At 33.6% G+C, this 12,849-nt stretch overlaps 1 long non-coding RNA gene across 6 annotated transcripts in view; it reads left to right on the forward strand.

Annotated features, from left to right (window-relative positions):
* The first annotated feature begins 6,311 nt into the window (after nt 1–6,311).
* LOC311443514 overlaps nt 6,312–12,849 on the forward strand; it is a 118,223-nt gene continuing 111,685 nt past the window's right edge. For all 6 annotated transcript variants that reach the window (XR_014697297.1, XR_014697298.1, XR_014697299.1 and 3 more), the window contains exon 1: nt 6,312–6,892. This is a non-coding gene — a long non-coding RNA (uncharacterized lncRNA). The remainder of the gene's footprint in view (nt 6,893–12,849) is intronic.

Raw genomic sequence — 12,849 nt, forward strand, 5'->3', positions numbered from 1 at the left:
GTTCAAAAGACAAATAGAAAAATATTTATATTGCCAATGAAAAAAACGTTAACACACTATATATATGGTATGTTCACATATAGAGACACATACATTTATATGTGTACATAGTCAATAGGCATATTGACTACAAGCATAATAATTGGCATAATTAGCATTTAATGCAGAGGAAAATCCTTGCTATCACTGTGCAAGAAGGACTGTATGCTGTTGTCATGGTCTGTGGTCAGTCTTTACCAGTACAAAAGAAACCCCACTACTATTCTGACCTGGCAACACAGAACAGTCATAATAATAGGATAAGTTTACTGAAAGCATTTTTCTAAAGCTTACAAGTAGAGCTACAAAAGGCATTTGTTAGCAACTATCTTGAAAGCTGTAGCATCAATGTATCAGAAATTTTCTATGAATTTGAGTCAATTTTAAGAAATTGTCCCAGTAAAAAGGTCTCCAAAAATCTAAATATATTATGGAATTTTTAATTAGCTTCAAGTTTCACAGATTTAAAAATAATAATTAATAATAATTATAATAATAATAACAACGAAATCAGATGCCTTGACTACTTAGTTCAGTTTAAATATCCAATATTGTTTGGTTATTTTTCTTTCCAACTTAGCATAGAGCTGATGGGAAAAAAATAAAAAAGTGTTTGCACAATTATTTTTAGATAATTTTTAGTTTATACTACAAGTAATTGAAGGATTTTTTTCATCAGAATCTTTGATTGCAAGAAAGGATGAAGGCACAAATCATTGAAGAAAACAGTCAAAAAATATACTGCATTACTTTTATATCTATCTTTAGATATATCTATCTATCCACTGTTGCTTTTGTATGTCCTAGTTCTAACATACACTTTAAATGACTATAGCTAGCATTGGCTTGAATCCTCAGAAATAGAGTTAATGATTTCTGTAAGAACACATATTTCCAAGAAATGCTGAGAAGAAAATCAAATATGTAATAGATATTTGAGTGGATAAACTTTATTGTCACTACAGACTTAATAAGATGTAAAAAATTTGATTTGTGTCACATTAAACCTTTTGAAAGTTTATCCATTTGGAAGCTACGCTAAACATACTTCATACAAATTTCTATCGGAATTTAGTGCAAGAGATTCCCCAGATACAGCGGAAAACAGTACCACGTCCCTTTGGAGGGACTATTTCTTTATTTTTTTGTGACTCCTGCTCTTCTGTAGATGTTTTGGTAAAATCAGATTACTTTCATCTGAATGGCTTATAGATTGAAAGCATTTTGGCCTAGGCCAAACAGCAAGCTTGATCTGAGATTTTTTGAAGTATCTCAAGATTGTCAAAAAACAGCTTTTAGAGGGATACTTAAAAGTGCCAAATGCCTGCCTAGTAAACATCTGAATTAAAGTTATGAATTAAGGCATTGAAAAAATCATTTGAGAAAATTACTTTTTCTGCATTGCTTCCCAGTGTTTGCCTAACCTCTTTGCAGAGTTTTCAACTATGTGTATGACCTCTGCTTTACGGAATATAGTTTCAACATACATGAGTAAAACACAGCCCAAGAGTTGCAGACACATTTTTATCAAAATGCAGTCTGTCTCATCTCTGAAAGTGATGGACTGACAACACAAAGGTATGTGCTTAACTTAAAATTAATTCCCAGAGATCTGTTTCACTATTCTCTTATGCTCGCTGAGAAGTTAGGATTCAATAGGTAGTAGGTAGTAGCTAGAAGTAGGTATTCAATAGTTTTTGCTGTAATGGACAATAACAGGTATTTAAATATCACAGTAAAATATCTAAACTATTTTGGATACGTTATACAAACTATTTGGATACGTTATACAGACAATTTCTATGTTCTGTGCGGGCACATTGGTTAAGACTGGTAAAAGGTATTTGCAGAAGACAGAGAATTGTAAAAAATAAGCTTGAGGTTATTGTCTTATTTGGGCTTCTGAAATAGGAGAATAATTGGATTCATTTAAGCACTGTTAATGCAATGATATAAATTTAATGCTATGTAGTACGTGTTTCTGCAGTTTCTAAAAAAAATAAATACAAAAATAATCTAGCCGTAACTGATTTTCTACTACTACAAAAGAGAGTAAAGGAATAAGACCATTTGGACTTACCGAAATCAATGCAACATATCTGTTGATACTGAAGATTAGGGTCAATAGCGCATTACCTCAAACATCTGGATTTTTGAGAATTGTATGGACTAAAAATAAATAATATTAAGCCCCTGAGGAAATTCCCAGGCAATTAAGGGGATAACTTGATGCCAGAAAAGTATGAAAGTTCAGCTGAGGGTGAAATGTTTCTCTTCAATTCCCTGCTTTCTTCTGACTTTTGGTAAGTGAAATCTTTCATTATTTAAAAACTAAAATAGACAGAAAAAACAGCTCCAGTATTATTGTATTAGGTTTAATGTATATTATATTCCCAAACTACGTATAAGCTTTTGAGTCATTACGATTTTATGAAGTTTGAGTAATTCTTATGACATGGTATAAAGTTAGGCTTTAATTTTTCTAATGAAATACAATCAATGCATTATTCAAAATTATCAGAATGAAATTATGTTTACCGACAGGGTTTCCTTCATTGTTCCTGGTTTCCATTGACCACAGCTAGGCCATGGCAGTAAATCATGCCCGTGCTGAGAAAAAGTATTTGGAGCCTTAGCAGGGTTCATGTTATTTACTCATCTGAGTTGGAAAAAAGCAAAGACACCCATTCTGAGGGAACAGTACAAGCCAGATCCTAATTTTAAAAAGTTCCATCTCAGACGGTAAAAATTTTTGTCCAAGTAACATAACGAGAATAATTTTCAGCACTTTGGGTGAAATTAGGTTTTATAACAGATACATAGATACTGTGAAAGCTAGTCTTATTAGACTGCTATGCCCATTCAGAGGTCACCCTTCTGGTGGTGGGCCATCCACAGGCTGAATCAGCTACAGCTGTACAGGTTTCTGCTTTAACACTTTAATTTCAATTGCCATTGCTGACAAACCAATCTTCTCTTTCAAGTAAACTTAAGTGCAAGTAACCGCTTTCCAAAGATAAAACAGACATTCGAGAAGGAGTGTAGTTTATCTGTGGAAGCACACTTCACTGGTCGTGCGGTACTGGAAGATTTCAGCCCTCCTGGATGACTGCTGTCACCTTCACTAGCACTCAGTTCAATTCCAAAATAAATAAGCGGGGAAGAAAAACGGTTCCAACAGTCATTTTTGGAACTGAATCAAAATAAAAATATGAACTGTGATAGGAAATATATATATATATATATATATATATATATATATATATATATATATATATCCTAAGAAAAACAGCACAATATCTCAGAAATATATAAATAAATAAGAGTTCCTCTACAGTTTGTTTTAAACATTTTTCTACCACCAAATTCTCTAAAGATCAGCAGCAATTCAGTAATTGTTTTTACTTTTACTTTCTTACTTGCCTGGACACACAGGCCAAATCTTTTTATGAGATAGCCATTCAGATGTAACTGTTCCTCATTAAACAATATGGTCATCTGCTTGGGATTACATGCATAAGGCAACAATGTGATTTAACTGAAGGAAGTCAGCTGCCCTGTCTTAGCAACAGAATTCTTAATTTGATGCTTACATGGGGTTTTTCATTAAATTCATTAATCTTCAATAATGTCTCTGTAAAAGAGACAGATAATCCTTAATGAAAAGGTCTTTTCTTAGGATCAGTTAGTTTAAAGGTATTGAGTTTGCATTAAAACAAAGCATGTTTTGAATTACTGTTATCTTCTGATTTGATTTCCCTTTTTTTGTTTGTTTCCCAGGTTAAACTTCACTTTTGCATGCTCTTTACTCCAAATATACATAAGATATTAGTTTAACTTCTTGACATATAGACTTGGTCTCTTCATATTGCTGGAATATTCACTTTACTATGCAGGAGAGAAATAAGCAGGTTCGAATGTGTCCCTTTGACACCAATGCAAAAGCATGCATAGGATGGTTCATCTAAATAGAAGAATTTTAATACATTTCACATAATTAAATTGCTATCCTATAGTTTTTAAATTTATTCTTCTGGATTAGTTGGTTGATATTCTAATTGTTAGTATCACATTCATACTTGTTACTACACGAAAGCTAAATGCCCAGCATAGTATCAAAAACAAATGTGGATGACAACATAGAAAAGGTTTCTGTAGAGCCAGTTGGAGTAGTTCTGTACAGGATCAAGATGGAAACACAGCAAGTAATTTAAATAACTAGACTGATATAGGTTGTATTTTTTCCTCAAGTACTAATGTTGCAATTGTGTGATGAAGACCACAGCAATCAATTCCTGTCAGTAAAATTTAGCTTAATGTTTATCATGGTCAATCCAATAAAATTGCTGTAGATACTTACAATTGAATGTGAGGTTTACAAAATTATTAAAATTATTGGATATGATCCTGTTTTCACTGTAAGGAATAATACCCTAAGGATTTCAGTAAGATAAAATTTACTCATTCTGGAACCAGGCGTATCTTTTGATTAGTTGTCATTCTATCTAAACTGGAGTTAAATAAAATTTAAGATGAAAAATACGTAAAGAAACATGGGGGCATGACTCTATGAAGTTGCTGTAGCTCTTATTGAGTGTAAATACAGTAATTTTCTCTTTTTGTATTGAACCAATATGAGTTTTTGGCTGAATAAACAAATATTGATTCAGCAGTTGCAAAGGAATTTAAGCCCCAGATCACAGTCATAATTTCACTTTTACTTTATATCCATGGATCTATTTCTGATAGATAGTGGAAAAGTCAATTCTTTGATTTAATGTGGTTAGAGTGAATCCTGGGAGAGAGTAATTTGTCTCCAATTTTTCTGCTAAGCAAAGTTTCGTGAAAGAAATGCTAGTTTGTTGAGTCTATTTTCTTCAAAGTACAAACATGATGAAGTACAAACAAAAATGACAAACCTTTACCAAATTATTGCAGATTTCCAAAGCAACTCTATTAAGCTACAGCTATTTAAAAAGTATATGTATATATGTATGTATACGTGCCTATCTCTGCATGTAAGGGTATGTCTCCTTGATTTAATGACTCACTCTCTGCACTCTCTCTAACTCTTCCTGTCAGTGTCTCATCGTTATGCTGAAGATATGTCTGTATTTCTTAAGTTTCTTCCTTCTAGACTGGATGAAAACTAAGATCTAAGGGAAATTAAGATGCAACTTCCTTAACATTTGCTAGTTTAAAATATTTAATAGTAGTTTAAATTAATTGTTTTTGTTTTACTTTACTTTGTGGGTGTTTGTTTGTTTGTTTGTTTTTCCACAAAACGAACATCTGGGAGATGGCAGGGTAGCAGCTAAGCAGCTTTTAAGTAGCAGAGTCCTCAGCCAAGAGGCAATATTGATGGTGAGAGCTATTACTCCATTTTATTTGCAAAGCCAAGCAGGTGAGATCTGACAGACTAGAAGTGATCACATAGTCAAGTAACAGTTGAGAGATGACAATTAGCAGGTAAGTACTAGACTGTTTTTCAGCAAATCCTAATATTCTTCTACCATGGTGCTGGTGTATGCATGAATGACTTCAATGACTACAGCACCATACCAAGCAGCCCAAGCAAATTTAGCTTGCTAATATGTGAAATACTTTGCATTGAGATTAAATGAAAAATAAATTATCAGTACTCTCAACACAGATAGATGGGAAATACTAGGGGGTTAAAAATATGTTCAGTTACTATCCAAAAGATTTGTTTAATTGTATGTTCCTTTAAGGAAATCATCTTACTTGCAAGTGAAACCGAGAAACTACTAAGCTGCCAGTAAAACAGACTCTATAGAAAGACACAGTCATTTAGTACTACACCAAGAATTAACTCAGTTCCATCACCTTAATGCATGTTTCTATTTATTATTTCATTTCTCATCTCCCTACTAAATTTCAGTGTGACCTTTAATGTTCACAGTGTAACTGTGTTATAGGAATCTATACAGAATTAAATAAAATTCTTACCATGAAACAGCAGACTTGCCTACTTAGGAGATGGAGCATTTCTTAGCAAACAGCTAGTCCATAACTAAATTTTGTCCTCAAAATCCTAATATCTTAAAATTACTCTTTAAATATAAACAAATATTTGCAAGGCAGAAATGCCTTACACTTCTGTATTTATATGAAAGTGAATAATGTAGTACAGCCTACTGAAAAGCCAATGTATTTCTTACATATAAATGTTTCAACTATGGAGTAATAAAAACTACATTTAAAATTAGAAATAAATGAAGTTTTAAACTTCAAATATATAGAATGCTCTACCAACTTCTGAAAGAAATTTAGTAGAAATTCTTATGGAGATGGAAAGAAAGAAAATTAAATATAAATTGATACTAGATAACTATTTGAGGGAATGAAAAAGCTGACAAACCATGTGCTTCTTGGTATATAATTACATAAAATGCTCCAGTCTAAGACTAAGGGCAGTGTTAAGGAGATTAACACTGTTCACCTAAAATGTTCAAATGTTCACCTGAAATGTTCACCTAAATGTTCAAATTTCAACAGTTACAAAAAATTTAAATTCATGGTTTTGGCTATAAATGATAAAGACTTGATACAAGGATAGCAGCTGTCTGAATTTGGCAGTAAATGTTCTTCCATTTTCAACATGAATACTGTCTAATGTTAGATAATGCTACAGCACTCAACCCTAATTTCCACACAGTATTAAATATAGATTTATGTGTAGACTGAGAAAGGATGGATTTTGTCTACCTGAAAATGAAGCCAGCATAACTCACTGTGGAGTCTGATCTGTGTCCTAGGTCACTCCATCTGTGTTGCTCAGGCTCAGACTTGGCTGTATGAGAAACCCACCTTTCTGAACAAGCTGCACAAGGTAAATCACAGCTTGGATGTTTTCTATCATTCTGGTTTGTTTGTGGCTAAAATTAATAATCTGACTTTGCAGTGTCAAATGTACCTTAGACATGCTGTGGATGTATAGATCATACTGAGATTATGAAGAGGTGAGAAATTCTGCCTATTTTGGCAGAGTAAGAAGTTAAAAGTTTGTCAAAGACCAAATATAGGTCAAAATCACATGTGCTTTTTGTATGATTCAGTAATAATTCAAACTTTTAATCTTCTGAGAAAAGTTGTTATGTGTACATCTAAAGCATAAATGACTATGAAGCAACAGGGGGTGAGTTCTTTTTTCCAATAGAAGAAAAGCTCTTGCAGGAAAATGCTTAATATACACCAGTCAATAAAAATATATAACTAATTTCTTTATTGAAGAACATCACGGCAATAATCACAGTAATTTCTTTTCCTGTGCCATAATTACTTTTTTAATTAAATGTTCCTATGTGACGATTAGGGTTGATCAAAAGGAACTCTTCCAATTTCAACTTTTTGGAATGAGAAGACCACCTGTAGTTTTTTTGCTGTTTCATAAGAACAGAAGAACTTTATGAAAGTTTAATTTTTAGCATTAATATACCAAAGGCTATGGGCACCCTCTCCCACTAAATCATAATGATTTAGTGAAGTACTCCAAAACAGAAATCAGTTTCTGATTCTGTGTTCATGTGTATTAAATGTGTATCTGAAAGTGGAGGGAAATTGAAGAATATGTCATTCCTAAACTTCCGGTTGAGCACCTGGCACTAAAACTCATGTGGATCAACATTTCTCATATCTTTAAGCAGGTCTTTACCAATTTTTGCAATCAAATAAAAATTTGATGATTATTTTTTTAATATCATCTCATGCTGTTATCCTGTAATGACTGTTATAATGTATTATCTGAACAAGCCAGTGAAGAGAATGGAAGTATATGAAATAGAAAAATGGAGAGCGATCAGAGAGAGACTAAAGAGTTCTCTGGAACTCAATGACAGTAATTTACAAGAAGCTATCACTTATATCTGCAAAGCAGGGTCACCATGAGTAGTGCTTGTACACAACAGAACATAATTTGACAGTTCCAACAGAAGTTCAAATGTAATAGTGTCTTTGATGTTTTTTGTAACTCTGAAAGAAAAACACTTGTATATGGCTGCTATTTTGTCCTACAATATTCTCATAGGTGGTGTGATAAAACTGTTCAAGATATAAAACATGAATGATGCTATTTATAAAGGTTTTTTTTTCCATTGCCTGAGAAGGCTGGTGAAATGAAGATACGCATGCCCACCTCATTAAGAAACATCTGGAGAAAGGGCATAATACTTCAGTTGCCACTTGTGAGTAAAGGCAGATGCACTCCCTGTTTCACAATCTCCTGCTCCTCTCTGCCCACAAGACCCAGACCATATGCTAAGTAACAATCACCATTTCAAATAAATAGCCAAGGAAGGAAAATATCTATCAAAATATCCTGCAACAGCTGCCTGCACAAAGGTTACGTTTCCAATGATTACATTATGCTCACAGACATAGAGATAAAAACACATGGTGTCAGAATACATTGAAATCACTTTGTACATGTGTACCATACACCATGCAGAAAACACTTTGCAAACATGTCTCTGGAAGTGTATAAGACACAATAATAAAAACTTATTTAAAAGATGTGTTTGATGCAAAACTTCTGACCATCAGCATCTGGTCCATCTGTCAGCCATATACTTAAAACCCTTTATACTTAAAACAGCCTGTGGGTTTGCTTACTTTTTTAGTGTATGCATGGCATGAATGGAAGCTCTGTTCATTTGGTTCTTCCAATACTTTTCATATTTCATGAGCTCATTTGCTTAACCCTTTCCTTAATCCTAAAGTATCTCGGCTGGTTTCCAGAGAACTAAATTTAAAAAGTTAGGAATCTACTGGACTGCATTCAAAATATTTTTAAGGTTAAAAGGTGCACTTTATTACAGCAGTAAATAACATGTAAATAATTTAAAAATATTAATTTCTTGTATCACAATTGGAGCAGCAGTAAGTGTATATTATTTTGCAAGAGAGAAAAGAAAATATTTATATTTATCTGTAAGGTGCCATGAATTCTTTGAATCTCAGAGATTTTAAAAGTCTGTAGGACTCAGTGAGTGGGAATACTATATCTGATAGTTTTGCTTTACTTTACATGAAATAAACCTACAAAAGGAAAACAGTTATCAAATAGTGATAAGTAAACAACACATTCAGCTAGTTCTAAAAATAGAAGTTAGCACTGTTGATCCAGAATATCTCATTTCCTTTAACATTATGATATCATTGAGTTCAGCTATAAAGGAAAGTTTGCATGGCATTATGTTGTTCTAAAATAAGCCACTTTGAGCTGGATGCATGGACAAAAATTAGACACATCCCGGCATTTGCTCACTGTATTGAGCACATCTTTATTCACTGTTCACATCAGGTATTTAAGGGGTACCTGGGAGGACTTCTGAATGTGCTGGTGAGTTAAAACTATCTTCAGAAACTGTGATTCAGTAACACTAGGTAGCTTGTTTCATCCTCCTTTGTTTCATCCCCCTTATGTTTTGAGCCCCAAAAGTTACTAGTATGTGGGGGAGTAGGGAGCAGCGCTGGGCCACTCTCTGGTCCATGGGCAGGTGTGTAGAAAGGAGGGTTTTTCTGGAATCAGGAATCAATCAATCCTCAGTTTTTCATTTAATTTGGAGTAGGGTTACTATAGGGTCCGTATATCGGCAGCTGTGACGAGAAAGGTGTCCAGCTAAGCATCCCTTTGAGAAGGGCTGTCCTGTGGCTGAATAGCTGCTGCTTTAGGTCCAGTAAAGTATATGAAACATATCTAATTATAAACAGATAAGCAGCATCACTCATGGTTAATATTAAGCTCATTCTTAAGTGAATTACTAAATCGCAGTCTTTACTCTGAAAAGCAGAAGTCATTAATGAAAGTTTCATAGATGTCTACTGCAAACAACAGCATTTTGTTACCCATTCACTATAGCTGACTTTGACTTTTTATTATGAAGCCTCTATATTTTCAGGAAATGAATAAAGAAGTGAAAAAATTGAAAGCTACCTTTAGGTACCTTTTTATTATTTGCCTCACATATAAATAGAATCTAATCAAGAGATTGTTAAATCACAGAAAAGCAGGTTTCTAGGTATACCCAGTTCTATAAATGATAACAATTAGTTTACAAATAGGATCTAGGGAGCTAATTACAAGAATGATTAGCACATACAATGATTAGCATGATAAATTATTTGGTGATAGAAATATTTTAACTAGCCCAACGTACAACAGGAGAATTCCACAGCCATTTTAGAAAACTAGCATGAGAGAGAACACTGTTCAATGAACAACATATGGTAGAGCATCTAAACTTTCTGCTTTCAGCTGTAGCATAGGTATAAAAACTAGACCTCTTCTTAGTTAAGAAATATCTATTCTTGGTGTGTATGTGGTTGTTTTCTTTTCCCAGCTAAAATCAAATAGTAACCATAAGGATTTTTGTATTCCAACTATAAGAGGCAAATATAGTCACTTTTCTATGACCCGGACTTATTCTTTATATAATTTATTTGAACTCCACTTGATCTTCTACAAAGGTAGTATTAATAATTAATATTATCTATATTATCGTAGCATCTAGACTCCAAGTCATGAATCAGAGTCCCATTTGTGCCATGTATGGGATATGCATCCCATATTACAAGTATCTCCACTTGCAATTATGCGAGTGCTCTCATACTTGAACACGTAGATAGGAAAAATAAGATAAAGTTGTAAGACATAATTTTTTTCAACAATGATCTAATTCCTTTCCTCAAAAGAACCAGAAACAATAAGCCAACATAATGGATGTCTGAAGTTCTCCTTCAGAGATTAGCTTTATTCATATGGAAGTAAAAAATATTTGTTAATAACTGCCTTCTCATGATGGAGTTTTTCTCATGAGGAGGTGCATGTGTGACTTTGCTGGCCAGCTGATGCCATCTGCTGGGGCCTGTCTAAAGAACTGAAGTGACTTACATTGTTTACAATTTCTCAATGGTAACTATCTTAAAGCTAGTTCTGATTAAGACCTTTTTTTTTTTTTTTTTTTTTTTTTGTCTGATTCTCGATTTCTAGGGCAATGAGGTCATGTATAGCAAGACAATAGTCTTAATCATGATATTAGGTTGGTTGGCTTTGTTTTTTGGTGCTGCACTGTTCATTTAGTCAATTTTCAGGTTCCTGAAAATTGCAGGCATCATGAGCAGGATCCAAACTCTGTGAATACAAGGTTTAGGTACTGAACATACTCAAAAACCTTGATTTAAAAGAGCATTAACCCATACTTTCAGTTTTAAACATGTGATTTCTATTTGTTGCAATCCACAAAGTGCTTCATGCATATCAGTATGTTAATTTGCTCAATTGGTATACCAGGTATAACAGAAGAAAGGCGAAACTGCCCACATGAGTTGCTGAACTTGCTTCTGAGTGTCAAGTTAAGTAAATACTTAACTTTAGTAAAGTAAAAGCTTTGGATTTTGTTTAAAAGTGTTGAGCTATCAGAAGGAAGCACCTGCAAACTAGTGGTTTGGATGAGAAGGATCTTCATTTTCACCAAAGTTGGAGAAATTGAGGTTCCACAAGTAACCTATGGGGAAAGGAAGTATGAGGAATGAGTTTGAAAGTGATCAGAGATTCCCATAAGGGCTACAGTAGAGATCCCTTCTGTTGGATGGGTGCGGTGATTCTTTTTCCTCCTTTCAGTTATTTTCTTTCCTAAACTAATTTGACCAATACTCTAGCATAAAGGCTTCTTAGAAAAACAGAAAATAAGGAAGTGAGGAAGGATGCAAATTTTTCTCAACAAAGTTTAGCAATTTCTAAAACAGGTGTGGCATTGCTTTGGATGCAGTATGAAAGAATTGCATAGACTATAGGGGAAAAAAAAAAAAAGGAAAAAAGTTTTTGCTAACATTGATACTTTTTCATTGTGACAACTTTTGTTAATCATACCACTTAATAAATTAGAACTTTTATGTATTATTTGTACAGATAGAGGAGACAGAATAGTTGTAAAAATTTATTTTAAATGTATTCATTCATTTATTTAACAAGGGTCTTCATGTACCAATGAGACAGGGAATTACTACAGATGGAGCTAATGTAACATAGAGATCCAAGAGACAACACTGCTAATAGTCTACAGTGTGAACTGAAATTTTTCAAATGCTGGCTGGTGGGCCTAAGGGCTGCTACCAGTACAGGAGCCACGTTGTGTATTCGGGACAGATGGAGAGAATAACAGTCTACTTAAAAGAGTTAGCCTGTTTTTGCTGTTGTTTAAACAAGGATCTGATCCTTTAAAAAATTCTATACACATGATTTCTTTCAGATATTTGCCTTAAATTAGCCCTGACTAAATCTGATGAGGCAATTGGAAACCCATGATCCCTAGCTGAACCCTGTCCTCTTTGATAGCCTGCACTGATTAAAATTACTTAGATTAGCGCAATTTGCTGAAACACTACCAGGGCGAAATTCCTATAATGACTGCAACAAGAGACTCTTGCATATGCTATATTGAAACCCTATTATTATTATTAGATCCAAACCCATCAAGTTAATGATAAATCTGGATTGTCCTGAATTCTACATGACGCAATAGCAGTGTACTTTAAATGCCACTAAGGGAAAGAAGGAACAATCACTGTGTGATTACTAATTCTTCTTTTCAGACATATTATGATTTTGGTCCTAAACTTTCTGACCACCAATTAATTCCTAGTATCTATTACTGTTTGCCTTATTCATGGATTGTGATGAAATGACAAAGGCCTTTTGTATTATTACAGAAATATCATTTGTAAAATTGTATTTGTCACACACAAACTCTGTTACTGAAGTTTATTTTAAAGTATATGTGTTTAATGTAT

The sequence above is a fragment of the Aythya ferina genome (genome assembly GCF_964211825.1).
Source record: "Aythya ferina genome assembly, chromosome: 12".
Lineage (NCBI taxonomy): Eukaryota > Metazoa > Chordata > Aves > Anseriformes > Anatidae > Aythya > Aythya ferina.